General features: G+C 33.7%; 2 protein-coding genes across 3 annotated transcripts in view; both read left to right on the top strand.

Annotated features, from left to right (window-relative positions):
- LOC116159660 (beta-mannosidase-like) overlaps positions 1-16928 on the top strand; it is a 503499-nt gene that overhangs the window by 387689 nt on the left and 98882 nt on the right. The window lies entirely within an intron of this gene.
- LOC116159659 (uncharacterized protein DDB_G0283697) overlaps positions 1-16928 on the top strand; it is a 175118-nt gene that overhangs the window by 65416 nt on the left and 92774 nt on the right. Inside the window, exon 4 of one of the 2 annotated variants that reach the window (XM_031472685.1) lies at positions 7832-7885. The exons of the other annotated variant lie outside the window; for it this stretch is intronic. The gene's annotated coding sequence lies outside the window, so the exon portion shown is untranslated. The remainder of the gene's footprint in view (positions 1-7831; positions 7886-16928) is intronic. 2 annotated transcript variants of the gene reach the window in all.

The following is a 16928-nucleotide window of genomic DNA, read 5'->3' as shown; positions in this document are numbered from 1 at the left end:
AGAAGGGAACATTAGAAGATCTTTCCAATTTTCCTTGCTGTTGTTTTTTAATAATGTTTGAGATTAGTGTGTTCAATTTTTCAGCTACGACTTTTCTAGGCACCTTTAAGAATTTTATTGACTACCATTTGCATTTTTCAAACTGTCGAGAATTTTATTTTGGTATTTGTCTAGAGTTTGATAATGTTTTTAATTTGTTATTGATCATATTGAAACCTCCTAGTGAATTCCTTTTTACAATTTTAGACTTTATCTGAGGGAATTGCTTCTTACATGCGTAAAATTTGTTTTCTCAAAATCATCAGTCATGAAACCTTCATTTTCATGCCTACTTGACTTGACGGAGGCAGATCAGTCTACTTTTCTTGCCGCCTGTCACTGTACCGGCCGCACCTGTCACTTTACCAACCGCACTGGTCACTTTTCTTGCCGCACCTGTCACATTACTAAATGTCTATAATGACTCCTGTCATCATTGACAGATTGACATTAATCAAAAGTTCTATATGAAAATTGAAACTTTGTGTTAAAATGCGATTTCGGGTACAATTTAATACAACACTCGTCAGTAAAATGACATTCCTTGACTCGGAAATTAAAGTACTCGGCCCCAAAGGGGCCTTGTACATCAATATTTCCTCGCCAGTAATGTCATTTTCCTTACTTTTATGTAAATAACTATTACTTTCGAGATTTCCAACCTTAGATAGGAAATTTCGACTTGAAAGTCAGGAATTCCTAAAAGAAGCCTGTATGTGTCCGATGTATGTTCAGCTTTCTCATCTGATGAGTCAAGGGATCGAGGAAGGGTCAAATCTTGACCCTTCTTGTCGTAGTTGGGAATCTATGAACCATTGGTAAGGAAGTTGCTAGTTAAAAATGGGTGCTCTAAACCAAAAATAGGAAAATGAAATCGTAAAAGTGAAAATGTTAAATACAACATCATAGATCAAACAGGATAAGTAAATAGACAGTGTCATTGCCGTTCTATTAACACTTTAAATTTTAAACGTAAACACACCTTCAAATTCATTGGTAATGATGCTTGTTTATGATCTCATATTTGTATTAGCCTTGTCAAATTAAACAAAATATTTTTTATTGTATTAGGAAGGCGAAGGTTCAATTCTCTGTAACTGATGCATTTTTGTAAATTTCACCTTTGAGTAATTTGGTAACCGCGCTGTGTTTTCGTGTATTAAAATGCACCCGATGTACCAATTCGGCGAAAATGTTTACATAATGAGATTCGGGTCGTGTGACGATTTTTGAATATTGATTGATCCGTCTATGAATAGGTACAAACTCCCGAGATAATTTGCAAAATTTTCATGGTTTGCTGTATGGGAAATGAATATAATAGTGAAATAGATAAATAAAAGTCGCAGCTCAACCGGAGCGAAACTGACAAGATACTATTGTTTCTAAACGTTTTTCTTCCCTTTTAAAAGAAATGTTAGCACGATATTTAAAATCATGCATTGCTAAACATAAAAATCGGATTTGAAAGTGTAAGTTTTTGTATACAGACGTGTGCAACCGAAGAACAATTTCTTGCTTAGTGATCTTGTATGTATGTAACGTTTATTGTTTCTCCTCATCTTGCAGTTTCGACAATTATCTGCGGCACTCATCCGCGGTTATTGTGTCATCTTCCGATCATTTTTTCTGTAATTCAAAACCCCTTTCCGTTAATGTTACGAAACCTCCCTATTCCCTTAGTAGCCAATTCGATCTTTGTTAAATCAACAAGAACAGAAAGTTTGTTCATCTAACATTCAATACTAAAGGCTTACCGTGTCTCTTAAGTCCTTTTGTATTTACGGTCATAAATTACTGTTATCACATACGTCGTTTTTATGGCACATTTTCTGATTTTAATTAGTTAATGGCATATTAGCTCGTCACATTCTTACATAATAACATATTAAGCCTATTTGATACGTTGTGATTGCCGGTTGAGTGGAAATAATTCGTACTTTAATGTTCTGTTAATCACAAGTCAGCGGAAACCGAACGCTTCTTGCTTTGTAAGTTTCTGCCACTTTTGTATTTAAATTTATCGCTAATTGCGACACGGAAAGAGCAATTATTGTCTATTTTTGGTGGTAATATTTTAATTTTCTGATCATCGATCAATACCAACTCGTAAATAAGTTCTTAACGTACTTTGAGAATCGTGAGCCTAATTTCGGGGTTCAAGTTTCCAATTGTGGAGATTTCAGATGCAGCTGTCGATTCCAACTGATTATTGATTTCAATTAATGAATTCATAAGGTTTAACTTTGGTATTTGGTGGATTTTGGGCTTAATTTTATAGTAGAAAGTAGTAAAGCGACTCAATTTGAGACGAGATGAAGGTTACTGTAGTGTTTTCAGTAAATCTAAGATCTCAACTCAAAGGAACGATTGATTTCCTTGAAATGAATTTTTTATCTTGAATTTAATTGGAGGTAAAATAGAACAAGCGGTACAATTTTTAACGGCATTATTATTTCATTTAATCAGTTCATTAATTAGATACCATAGACATTAGGGGGGATTGAAGTTTGCAATTCGAGCTCTTTTGACTGATGTGAAGGGTCTTAAATTAACTAATTCACGAGCTTGATCACAATCTTGAGCTAAATTCACTTGGACTGAGATGAAAATCACTAATGTTTAGTCTAAATTTCTAAGTTCCAACTCTCATTTTGAATTCCAGCACTTCACTCCTGCTTTTCCTTGTCTTTCCACCTCTTTACATTCCCATAGCGCGTGCTCTATATCTTCCTCATTCTCTCCACAAGTCCTGTATCTCCGCCGAGTGGTCGAAATATTTTACGCCCCACCAAAACAAACAAAACCCTCGACTCATCGTACAAGCCGACAACAACATTGCAATTGAATTCAAAGTCGCCCTTTTATATCTGAATTCTGGATTAATATGGTTTCCATGGAAACAACGGGAGAACCTAAGCTTGTAATTTGAACGTCTAAATTAATATCCACAGAATTTTCAGAATCACTTCTGCTACAAAATAATGTTTTGTTTTTTACACTTTACACTACTATAAGGGAAACTTAAAACATCCCTTTAATGTATGATAAAATTGTATAATACATAACTATTAGTATCTCGCAGCCACTTGGGTTTAAAGGAACTAAAGATCTTAAGGTGCGTTTTAAAAAAGGGGTGTCAGGAATATCCAAAGAAAATATGCCACCAACCAAAATACTAACAAATGTGATTGATAATAATTCAACGAAATATTGGAACGTGACTACTATCACCAGGTTTAAAATTTCAACACGCTCATGCTCCATTTTTGGACCACAATTACCGTGTTAATTGAATTTTGTGTACGCACCTACGAAAACTGTAACAGATATTTATTACGTTCCACCAAAAAAAAAGGTGTGCAATTTTAAATGTTTCAGGTTATATAATATAGAGCGAATCTAGATCGCGCAATATCACGACTTCCGAAAGGCATTGTTGTGTCGGTAGGTACGCGCAAGGTCGCCGATAAATTGTAAAACAATATCGTTTTTGCTTTTTGGAACTTAGTTCAAGCGTGAAGTGTGTTTTATAAATTGCGTTCGTAGCGCACTTTCAATTTAAATGTAATTTGTACATGCATTTACATAATTACAATCGGTCCACGATCACTTTCGTAACGCGCTCTCTTAATCAACAATCTTATACGGCGACGGGAGAGGGAAATTTTTGTATCGTAATTGTCTTTAATTCCGGTTCACTAATTGTGATTAATTGCCATTTCTGAAACGTTTAAACGCGAAATAACTCTTTGATAACTTAATTGGGAATTGGTTGCTAAAAAGTTTACAGTTAAGCAAACGCGACGAGAAACGCCCAGCAATTTTTTTGGATGGGTGTTGATCATATATCTCTGTAACTTTTTTCTTTCAAATTTCTGACTTGAAACTCTGAAACTGTAACTTAAGCGAGGATATTTCGATTTTATATTGAAACCTAGTTTCAAGAAGAATCGAAATTTGCTGAAAGAAGGTATTGCATTATTGCTTTTTAGCGTAGACGTAAAAAAATTTCATTCTTGTTGTTATCATAGAAAAATACTAAGCAAAAGGTATCAAGAGCTCTTGAGAGAGTTTTATTGCTTGCCGCAAGGGACTAATATATGAACGCCAATGTTACTGTGCGGAAATAGGTTTTTAGTAAAAATATAAAGCTTCGTGTTTAAATGTTGCATTTTTACCATACTTCGGAAACAAAAATACTAACCCTAGAAGTCTGAACTGAAACCCCCTTCGGTTTATTTTTATCACAAAATAAAATAAATAATTCGTTCAAAAACCCTCAATGGTATTTTTTAGTTGCAATTTGAAAATTAACCAACAGAACACTTTTTCTCGAATTTGTGAATTTTATAACAAAAGGACTAACTTCCATATTAACAAGAACAAATGACAATTAAAGCATCCGGTTCTAAAATAGTAACTAGCGTAATGAACGCTACAAAGACCTCTATTGCGATAATAGGAAATGATTACACAAAATAAACAATAACAGACTTATTTATTTAATTCATGCACACGTAATTGATTTTAGGACCGACTCGTTAACTTATATCACGCTTCTGTTACATACTCAAGGATCAGATCCCAATTTTTCTAGAATAATATAGTCCAAGATACGATCAAAGAACAAGTTTACTTAAATTTGTATGGCTGATTCTATCCTACTCTAGTCTTTTCATTTCTACATCTCTACCCTTGCTTCCTCCCCTAACTATTTGGTCTACACCTCTTTTGCCCTCTGCCTACCATTCTATCTCGTCGTCTCGGTACGGATTTACACCTTTCCATATATCAACCTGTACTAGCTGTAACATTGCTTCGTTTGTTACCCTATCCATTTCATCCAATCCTCATTATCCTTCTATAGCACCACATTTCAAATATTTCTATCCTACTTTTGCCTTCCCTGCGTATTGTTCGGGTTTCGATTCCGTGTAGAGCTACATTCCATAAGTACGTTTTAGGACACTTTTTCTAATATTCCTATATTTATCCCTGATCATAGCAGGTCCCACTTTTGTTCAAATGATTTTTTGGTGTGTGTTATCCTTGATCTTCCTTGCTACGATTATCTTGTGTAACCTTTACTACCTAAATAACAAAGTTCCTTTACATGCGTTAAAGTCTGGTTCCCTATTAGGATCTTTATCTTTTTCCTATCCTCTCAGGAATCCACAAAAAGCATATTTGAGTCCAGGCAAATTGGACTTTTTACAAAAAAGAGAATTGCTCAAGAAGCTAAAAAAACTCCAAAAACGACTTCGGTAACATTGAATTTTCTAGTAAATGTTCATAATTTGTTTAAATTTTGGCAATTTGTCAAAAACTGATTTCAGCATTCGATTCTACGGAAAAAATACAAAAGAACCTATTATTTCACTGTTTGAATTTGTTTTGTTTGTTTCTTTATAGTAGCATCTACCATAAACAATTAAGGTCTCATAATAGAGCTTCATATGAATACGAGAAATAACAATCTTTTCCATTTCGTTGCACAGTTTTGCAAATTTATTTGTACTGAGGGTGAAGTGAAAACTTCAAACGCAAATTGCGGGTCAACGGCGCGTCGGAGTACCGACAAAGGAATGTGGTAACCTGGTAGCCCACTGATGGTAGGGTCAAAACTTCAAACGCGAATTGTGAGTCAACGGGATCTCCAAAGTGGGAATGTGGTTGCCTCCGACAAGAACTTACTGATGGTGGAGTCAACGGGCAAATAGAATACTGATCTGCCTCAAAAACTTAGGTTTCATTAATGTTGGTAGATGTATGAACAATTTGGTATCAAATTAGGTACGTAAAAACCTATTTGTTTTCCAATTATTTTATTCTGGACAATTTTCATTTTTACAAAATATAATAAAAAAATATCACTCTAATCTTGCTTTTTTCGTCATTTGAAGAACTAAATCGATACATCTGCAGAATTTTAAATTTCCCACTACTAATAGTTTCATGTCAATTGACAAACTTTGCATTGCAGAGTAGTTTGGATAGTTTTGTGATAAACATCAGCAATACAAATATCACACTCCTGTCACTCCCCTCTACGGCTTTAACAATCTCGAACTCTGGAAAAAGGAAGGGGGTCTAATTCTATTGTAAACATTATGATCAAAGAACAAAATATCTGTTCAAACGAAATGTAGTTTTTTTTGTAATTTTTTCCATAGAATCGAATGCTGAAATCAGTTTTTGAAAATCTTCCAAGATTTAAACAAATTATCAACATTTACAAAGAAATTCAAAGATACTGAAGTCGTTTTTGGGTTTTTTTCGTTTGTTGAGCTTCTTCCCCAATAGGGACTGTAATTTTTTTTATTTCAACAGAAAGTATAATATATAAAAACTAAGAAAATAACACCAAATAGAACTCCCTACAATAAACCTCGGAAGGACAATTTTCATTTGAAAAAAAAGTTGTTTGCCAGAAAAAAACGAATATTTAGGAAACCTCTTAATTTTTTATATTGAAAAAATTTGTTGTTATTTGAATCATAAAATAGTATATATTTCAATTAAGTCTCGTTAACAGAAAATCATTTTTGCCGAAATGGACAATACAAAATAAAAAATACGGTTTTCCGCGATTTTTTCGATTATTTTGAGGTGAGAAAGTGAAAGAAAGTTATACAGTTTTTCACGATGTACAAGTTTTCCATTGAACACTTTCGTGTCTGATCTCAACCATTGCCGAAAATTGTCATCATAAGGTTTTCACTCCCCAAACATCCACTTCCCTGGTCCCGTATTTATTTTTTTGTATTTGTTATAGACCATTTTAACATATCCACTTGACAAAGCTAACAATGATCTTTTTTTTGCCTAAAAAATGGTTTATTCGCCTTGACTAATTTAGTGGATATAGGCGCCATATTGGTTTTATTGTGAATTATTTGGATATATTTAATGTAGCAGGTAGGTAGAGAGAGGCAAATAATTGAATCTTTTTATTTTATTTTATAAAATCGATTCAATTATTTGCCTCTCTCTCTCTTTACTTATCTGCGCCATATTGGATTTTTATGGAATGAGATAGATGACAAAAAAGAAATTCAATATGGCTATAAGATATAACAAAATAGTAGCTTCTTAATCTAGCATGTTGTGGAAATTTTGATAACATATTCAGATTCTCCGAAAAATAGTCCCCATAGTATGTTCCGTCCATTATCGACCGTTTAAGCTAGGAAAAATGAAAATGAAATTTGACATTTTCAGTTTTTTGGTGATATCTCTGTGATTTTCGAAGATTTTTCAAACACTGTAAATGTGTTTTCTAGTCAATAAAAAAGAGGCAACTTCGCCCCCATTCAACCTACACTGTATCTCTCACCGTTACGGACATCGCAATGGTGAGCCACGATCACGAATTTGAACCACCCTGTACAGACTTTAAACAAGTTCTTTATAAATTTAATTCGGTAGATTATTTATGTTTTTTTTTAACTTAACGATGTAATGCCATATATTTAAGTTATGGTTTTTTCATTATCATTAGTTCCCTGCTATTAAATTATTAAGAAATAGCCAATAGAAACAAATGTATATGATTTCGTTGATTAGCGACGAACAATAAACCGTTGTCTCTACTAGCCATTTTCTTAATGATGATAGCATGCTACTTCCTTAGTTATAACGCAATAACCCCACCACTTACTAAGCTATTCCGGTTTTAAAAAATGCGCTTTATCTATGTGATTTGTTAATTTTTGTATCATTAATTCTGCGTAATTTTTAAATATTTCTGCCGTAAACCACTTGATGCAATAATCAATTTTTGTTTCAGGACTGTTCCGCTTGGAGCTTTATGCCATGGTTTGAAGTGAGGAATAATTGAAACGTAAGTGCCTAAGTTTCTGTTGTGTTCGTTGTCAATTTCTAATAAGTGTTTTTTTTTTGTACTCCGTGGTCTACATCAACGTCTTTTGTCTTTCATTTAAGTGACTAAAGTGTCACTTTTTCTCCCAGAGGGATTAAAATGAAATGCGAGACGAAAAGTGACAGCAGGTTACCTTCAAATGTAATTACAGATTCTTGGACTAGATTATACCGTTTTCCATATAAATTTTTGAAATTAGAAGGCAGTAATTTCCTCAGAGCTTGTTCTGCGGGAGTTTAAAGAACCATTTCTCCGCCATCTGTTTGTACAAGAATCTTTAAATTAAACTGACATTTATTAGCGAGCTCCTAAAAGCGAGTTCATGATTTTGGACTTTCTGTTGGTCCGTCCGTCTGTGTACATGCGAACGAATTGGAATTTTCCAATTCTGTTTCTAGTTTATCATCACTCAACAAAGAACTGATTAAATTTTCAGTGATCCAGGAGCTCGTATGCTATATTCGTAACAATAGTGGCATTACGCGGTATCTAGAATTCTATTAGCTAACTAAAAGGGTTGTACAGTTTACCAAGTACTGAGACATACAGGGTCCATTCAAAGGTGATGACTATGAACTAGTTGACTAGCTGACGCATATCGTGCATGTATTGTCTTATATCGTTTAAAGAAAAACTGTTGATTTTTTTTAACGTTGATTAATGCATAATTCATTTTTTTCACTACTAGCGTCTGATGACATGATTATTAACCTTTTTTCCACTTGTAAAGTAGGCTTTCTCGGCATTTGTTCAAAGTGGTTAATAGTTTTTTATTATTAACTAGTAGTCAATAATGAGAACTGTCACGCTGTCACTTTTAGAAAACACAACCCGAAATTTCGCTCAATGAACGTTTAGACAAGTTCTCTAAAACGAATAATTGCCACCATTCGCAATTTCCAGAGAAATTACATACCTAAAATTATCACATTTTGAAAAATTCGAACGAAATTACTCTTTGAAAAATCTCAATGACAGAACAAAATACGGCCTGTTTGACTTGTACTTCCACGTACTTGATTGAGATGTTAAATTAAGAAACAAACAATTCTGTCCAACCGTTAACTCTCTTATCAATATAATATGTTAATTTAGAGGATTTCAAGTGCTAGTAGTGAAAAAAATAGTATATATATCACGGTAGAGAAGTCTATTATTGCCTTCGCACCTTACATCCCTCGGCGCAAGCGCCTCGAGATGTAATCTTGGTGCTCAGGCAATAATAGTGGACTTCTCTACCTTGATATATAATGTACTATTAATCTACATATACTCAACAAATAATTAAAATGGAGCAATGCATCAATATAATGCATAAAGGTTTCACAGAGAACAATTGTTTAGTAACCTGTATTTGATCCCATTCTTGTTCAGTCCTTTAGGGGCGGATTCCTCCAGGTGTGGTATGGCTATTCCATAAAACTTTGTCAGTATTTTGTGTGATTGCTTTATTAGTACAGTTATTATAACATTACGTTTGTAATTATTGCGATTGTCGGAGAGTCTTACATTTTTGTGCAATTGAATTCACATTGATCATTGATTTCAATAGAAATAACTGCGAAGAAATGTTACAATACGATCATGAATAATAAACAAAATTAAATGACCGTAGGGAAGAAGGTGGTAGACTGAAAGGTATCATTATAAATAATACATGTGGAGGAATTTTATTTACGTCCCATTAGAAGAAATAACGGTGCAATGATAAACAATGCATGCCGAAATATATATTGTGTGAAATATTCTTCTATGCCACATTGTTTTCGACGCCCTTGCGTATAGGCGAAAAATAGCAACGGTATAACTAATTAAAATTGCTCGGTGTGACCCCTGGCGATAGATTAACAAGCGATGAGATAACATAAATTAATTCTCATTAACATTCTAATGAGTAATTATACCCTCACATTTTTTTCCCCATATACTTCTTCAGGAATTTTAAATCATCATTAATACTCGATAAAATTGATATAAACGCATATCTGTAACTATATGCCAGTAATTTAATAATTAAGTCTCGTTACCTTGGTATGAGCCGGCATGATTTTACTATTTTTTCAATGCACGCATACGTGCCCAACCCATTGTGAAAATAAAATTCAATAACAAGCACAACTAAACTGAAACGATCATGTAAATGAAGTTTTTGTACACTAATCTTGTAAAATTGTATGAAATTACGTGTCATCAAGTGATGTTCGTAACTATAGACGTAGTTAGTACCAACATCCTCCGAGAGTGATAGTAGATGAACTTGTCTAAACGAAAAAAAAATCTACTCAGTAGGAGGTCTATAAGTCTGATGTTCTACAAACATAATTTAACAACTTCTTTTAGACAAAAGGAGCGCAAAAAGTAAATTATATACTAAATAGGTTATAAGAAAAAGTGCAAGTACACACCGAGCATCGCGATCGTTCTATCAATTCAAAAGTCATTAGGGCAGCTATAAGTAATTTATAATAGGTTTAGCAATTCTTAGTTGTCAGATCTTGCGAGGTTCATTATCTTTATAATAACTACCGACAATATAAAAATTAGGAGCTTTAGTTCAATGGAGCAGTGGTACGTAAGGACGTAATTCCCTCAAGTAATAGAGTTATTAGGTATATTCCACATATAAGAAACTTTAAATAAAGGCTCTTGATAGTATTAGCTGTAGCAATTTGTGCCTTCTAGCAATCCAATAGCCGTATAATTATTTTGAAGTATTGTGTGTAATTTTTTTCGTGCAAAATTTTTTTCAGATACAATACCAACTTGTTGCGCATTAATTATATGAATTGCTTGTCATTATCGTTAGATGACTTTTAAGAAATGAAATTACGCCAGATTATCAATATACACGTTCGTGCTTTCTCACAAACAACACGTTCATAATTCTACTTTCAATGTACCTGATAGTGCCTTGTAATTACTTTTCCTTTTATTCTTTAATTAACATAAAGTGACCACGCTCAAGTTGATAAATAAAGATTTTAATTAAAAGCTATTCTACCGATCCTGTGCGAAAGTGAAATGCATTTTTCATGCCTTGCTCGGTATTTCAATACAACTACTGAATTGCAATTCAATCGCAATATTAGAATTTTTGAGTTTATTTTTCTGCATTTGTTGTAATTTAAGAACATTATCAGATTTTGAATTAATAAAGAAAATAAATTTTACCAATTGTCTTAGTGTATCGAAAGAGTTCCGTCAGTGCAATAAGTTCCCATCACACTGATATTCCCTTGTTGAATTGTGTCTGTTTGAACCATATACCTTCGTGTTGATTATCTAGTGGCGCGCACCAGTTATTTACAGAATGTTGTTATGAATGTCCTAGCACTTGGACCATAGGGACCGTGCGTCTCTACTACGATAGGGATAAGGTACTCGGTGGAAAGTAGGACCGGTGTCAAGTTAGCCCCCCACTTTTGGAATTTTCAGAATATTTTTATTGCAAATTGTTTGATAGTGTTTGTTAGTTGTATTTTCACGTTTATTGGTTGAACGTTATTTAATGATTCAAATTTCAAAATTTGGGCGTAGAGTTAGCCCCCCACTTTTTGAATTTTCAAAACATTTCCATTGCAATCATTTGTTGGTGTTTGTTAGTTATAAATAATAAATAATGTTAGTGAAAATAACAAAATGTGAATTTATAATCATCTAATAGCTCAGCCTCAGGTTATTAACTTTATTTATTTTTATAGTTTCTAATTATTTATTAGTTAATGAACGATCACTCTGCATTCATATAGTCTTTTCTTTAGAGTTACACTAATTTTTTGATTCGTTTCTATATAGTATTAGATTATCTAGTATGTTCAATTGTTATTAATTCTTTTTTTTTTTAATTATAATATAATGCTTGCACATTCTCCAATTAAGGCATATTGTCCTGTAACTGGATATGTATATCTGTTGGGCAATGAATTATTATAATTATTATTTAAAAAACCAAAAAGTTAATAGGTTTCCATACAGAAATTAAAAAATTACATCGAATCAGCTACAAATATACAGGATGTTCCATTAAAAAGATCAGTTGTTTATTAACACCGTAGAAATGGGACACCCTGTACATTCAAATATAATGTCTGTAGATGCGCAACCATCTATGGTTGACATTTGCACAAAAGGTTTTTTGATTTTTTTTACCAAGTATTAGCTAGGAAAGACCGACGTACTGTTGCAGGGCCCTGTATATTCTGCAGGCCCTATGATTATGAAAGAACATTTTCGGATAAAAACGGAAAAACTTGCAAAATACCTAATAGCGTTGAAGGATCACAAAGATTCTCAAAGACTCTTGTGAAAGTGATAATGGTAACTGATCGGTATTTCCGGATTTTTAAAATATTGCTAAGTCCTTTTTTTCTAATTTAACCGACGGTGTATTTCTTGTGGTTTCCAATTTCTCCATACTGTTCATTCATATCTTAGACACTGTATAAGTATATCGAGACTAGGTACCTACTTAGTTTAGGCTCGCATTAACAGATACCTGTTAAATGAATATTTCTCTCATGACTATATATTGTATTCAGAGTTGGGCAGAATACTTTCAAAAAGTATTTGAATACTAAATAGTAAATACTTTACACAAATCAAAGGTATTTGAATACTAAATACTTTTACGTCCAGCACAAGCGAATACTAGATACAGATACATTGAAAAGTATTCAAATACTTAAAAAAATAAGTATTCAAATACTTTAGAATGTATTCGAATACTTTCAAAGGTATTCGAATACTTTGAAAAGTATTTCATTATCTTAGGTACGCCTTTCTGAAATTAATCCTAGCGATTTTGGAACAGATCCATTTTTGACCATCCGTTTATCCATGCGCATGATAACTTGTTTAGAAACGTGCGATCGCTTTGAAAATTGGTACCTACACATGGTTTTAAGGATATAAGAAAGGTCCCTATTGTGTTTAATTTACGTAGACTATCGAGTTCGGTATTCAGATTTATCGGATTTTTATATTTGATTTTATGACAAGAAACTTTCCCTAAACATTTCTAAATTGTTCTCAAATATTTGAATAACTTAAAAGCACTGCCTTTTTTTGAGACCGGAAAAAAATTGTCTGAGATCGAGATCGATCGAGAGTCCATAATTTCAAACAGCCCTTTGAATTTTTTTTTCGAAATTGGTTTCTGGTCTATAACTTTTGATTGAAAAATCTAATCGAAAAAGAACGAATTGTTTTGGATTCTACGCACCAAAATTAATAAGAGAAAGTGTTTTCCCGAGAAATTTTGGAGTAGGTAGTCGATTTTTGGTAAAAAAAGGAAGGTTAAGTATTCAAATACTATGCGAAGTATTCGAATACTTTACGAAGTATCCAAATACTTTGCGAAGTATTCGAATACTAAATATTTGTGAAAGTATTTGAGTTACAAAAACAAATACTGCTTCCATAAAAGTATTTAATTACAAAGTATTTGAATACTAAAAAGTATTTACAAAATCGAATACTGCCCAGCTCTGCTTGCATTGAATATTTGGTAGTATGAAAATTGTAACAAAACGGCGCCCACGTGGTGCATTTAACAGTAAACGATATTTCTCTAGAACATTTTCTGGATGAGTCACTACACCACGACAAGGCAGTCATGATAGTTTGTAGATAAAAACGCAGTCCGTTCAAGCCTTACGCGAACATCAATCCATCACCAATCTAAATAGCGAGCAGATTGAAAAAAAAGTGATTCATTCAGTAAAGTGTAGAATATACGACAGAATTAACGTCATGTTAGGGTTTTTCTACTCGGCCCATTTGATGACAAAGTGTTCATCTCACAGAAATCGCTTCTTTGTTTTTGTTTACATGTCGATCAATATCACCTCACGACTTTGCTACTACTAAACGTCGCCACCTTCCGGACACGTGCTGTTTTATACCCGCAATTTTTAAAGAATCCCATTTATTGTCAGTTCTCTTGCCTACAACTTCCAGTTTTTGCTTGTATCGGAGAACGGCACAGCTGCACGTCGGAAGAAACAATTTTCTATAATTATTTTAAATATGTCCCATGATTTCTTTTAAAACGAGTCTATATAATTTTTCAATTGAATTACATTATATGTATATGAAAGGCTCATTTCCTGGTATATATTGGATTGAATTCCTGTTTAATAGACAGGCTCAAACATCGCGAAACGGAATTTAATTTACTCCATAAATCTTTGGATAGTTAGTCTGGCGTGCGAAATTGCAAAGTGAATTACATGCTCCTTGTACGTCCACCTGTGGCACATTTTAATTAAGTGCTACGCACTCCGACATTTCTGCTACAAAAGTTAAATTGCACTTTCACTATTATTTATTTTGAATTCATAATATTATTATAATAATAATTATTATTATTATTATAAAAAGATATGAAAATTTGGACCTGCGAGAGTCAACAGAGAACAACTACAGTACCTACCTATTTTTATTAATAATTTATTGTAAATAGGATTGGAAATTTTTTCAAAATGTAAATATCGATTTACATGAAAATTTCATTAAGTTTAACTTGCCCTCCACTTCAAAATCTATATTATACCAATGGGCGCTCTTCATTTTTTAGGGGTGAAAACTACCCCTTTTTGCCAAAACCCATGAAACTACATATTAAAGCTGTGTAAATGTGAGCAAAATTTGGTTCAGATGAGTTGAGTAATGATTGTTACAGACTTTGGAACATTATTTCAGAGTTTTTTCAACCCATAAAAATCAACCTTTATTGTTTAATAAACATCAAATACCTTTAAAACTCTTAATTTATAAATGGGTTGAACCTAAAGGCCTAAAAAAGGTAGTACTCGCATAACGTCTATATTTCACTGAATTTTTGTCGTACAGCCCTGTGAGGCAAATGTGCATAATGCATTTTTAGCGCATTTTTGCAAATTTATTTGTAAAAAGTAGCTTTTAATCTCACTTTGGCTGGTTGGCTGGCTGGCTGGCTGGATGGCTGGCTGGCTGGCTGGCTGGCAGCAAATGTGGGCGCGTAGAAGAACTCTTGTAGAAAGGCAACGGGTGTACGTGTATCTACAGGGCCGTGAAATTTGTCAACCTTAGGGACATGGCTACATAATGTGGGGTTGGCGACATCTGGGCATCATCCTCGAGCGTAGTATACTAACGTGAAGGTTTTTCAGTTTTTTCCTATCTTCTACTACAGTTTTGGTCCGATTCTTTTGAAATTGGTGTCGTCGGAAAGATGTTGTAAACGCGCACAACTCCTGCGTGGCGGAATTTTGTTTTTTGTCATAGGGGCGAAATTAACGACCTTTTGCGAGGCGCGCGCGCGCGTCTTCGAGAAGTAGTCTACTTCGGGCGCCTTTTACCTTCCGTTGCGAACTCACGCGGTTTAACGTTTAGTGAACGGGACGTCGGAAGTGGGTACCGTGAAAGGGAATGTGGTAGCCCCCGACACGATCTTACTGATGGTGGAGTCAACACTTTAAAAGCAAATTGCGGGTGCACGTGGAAAGTGGGAAGCGGTTAGTGAATGTAGTAGCCTTCGACAAGATCTGTTATTGATGGTTGAGTCGAAAGTGGCTAATAGAATACTGATCTGCCACACAAAAATGCGCTGAAGTCCCTTCGATCTCAAACGAGGAGAAATTTTTTACGTATCTCCCAGTTGTTTTGTAGTTATTTTGACCAAAAGGACGTTTTTCACAAATTTGCAGACATTCGATTTTGATTTTTAGCTTCAATTATTTCAGAATTAAGTCTTCTAAACTGGTTCCACTTCTCGAATGTATTAATAATACGTAATTAGAGAAAACTGGAAAAGGGGAAGGACTAATTTTAATTAGGGTGGTAGTTATAGGGAGTTAATTTTTATGCCAACGTTTGTTCTTTAAAAAAAAAGAAGAAATGTTTTTTTAAATACTTTAAAGAATATTCTAAGTGTTTCTCGAAAAATGCATAGTTTTGCCGTTATTTGACTGTGAAGCACTCTACTCTACTGTTTGACAAACACGAGCTAACCTTTAACAAGGCACAACTCGGTTCGTATTGGTCATACAGCAATTATTAAAAAAGCATTTTCTTTGCTTTTTTTTAAAGCTGCGCTTTTGTTCTACACAGTTTTTTTATAAAATGCATTTTTTTCGAATTTTTCGCGAATAACCAATTAAAAACACTGTTCTTTTCTATGAAAAATTTATACTTTCGGTCGCCAATATAACTGGAGAAGTATTTATTAACTTTCAAAAAAAAATGTATACTTTTTGCTTAGAATTAATTTTTCTATCTATTCCTGTGTTAAAATGACAATAAATATTGCAACCCCCGAAATGGGGTGGCAACCACCACCAGGGCGAAAGCACCCTTTGGTATGCTATAGATTTTGGTCCTTAGGCTATACCCTACCTACTGTCAAAATTTCAAGTTTATCGATTCATTTTGAAAAAATTGCCAAGGCAAAACTGGGGGAAACTGAAGAGGGTAGAGAGGCCGGTACACACAAATTATCACAATCTAAAGCCCAATGTTCGAATAATTCGCCTCTAATGGAAAGGGGTTGTTTTCAGTAGGTAGATAATTAAGTCTCGACCATAAAGAAACCATGATTTATTACAGTATCATAAACTTCCCTGTCTGAATCTCGGTCGCGTTATTTCAGCATTGCGATGCTTTTGCATTGCAAAAAGTAGGTACTTGGCTCAGACAAAGGAAACATTAAATTCGCTATTGAATACACCGGCAGTACACCCGTAATGTGCTTTCGAAAATACGGTTAGCGTAAATTACACTTAAGCGACTAAAAAACAAAGAGTTAATATATCAAAGGGAAGTGTAGATTGTAGTATACGTATATACTTAGATCGTAGCAAAAAAAATGGCAATTATAACACAATACGGTAATAAACCATTGGCAAACGGTAATTAGTTTCGACAATAGTCGCAAAAACTCTCATTATGAATAACATGCGAGAAAGACACTCCCTTAATACTTGAAATAAATCTTGAAGCTTCGAATATTAATTTTTACGCAGAC

This window comes from Photinus pyralis, unplaced genomic scaffold (genome assembly GCF_008802855.1).
Source record: "Photinus pyralis isolate 1611_PpyrPB1 unplaced genomic scaffold, Ppyr1.3 Ppyr1.4_LG1, whole genome shotgun sequence".
NCBI classification, from domain to species: domain Eukaryota; kingdom Metazoa; phylum Arthropoda; class Insecta; order Coleoptera; family Lampyridae; genus Photinus; species Photinus pyralis.
This window is presented reverse-complemented; position numbering and strand designations above follow the sequence as displayed.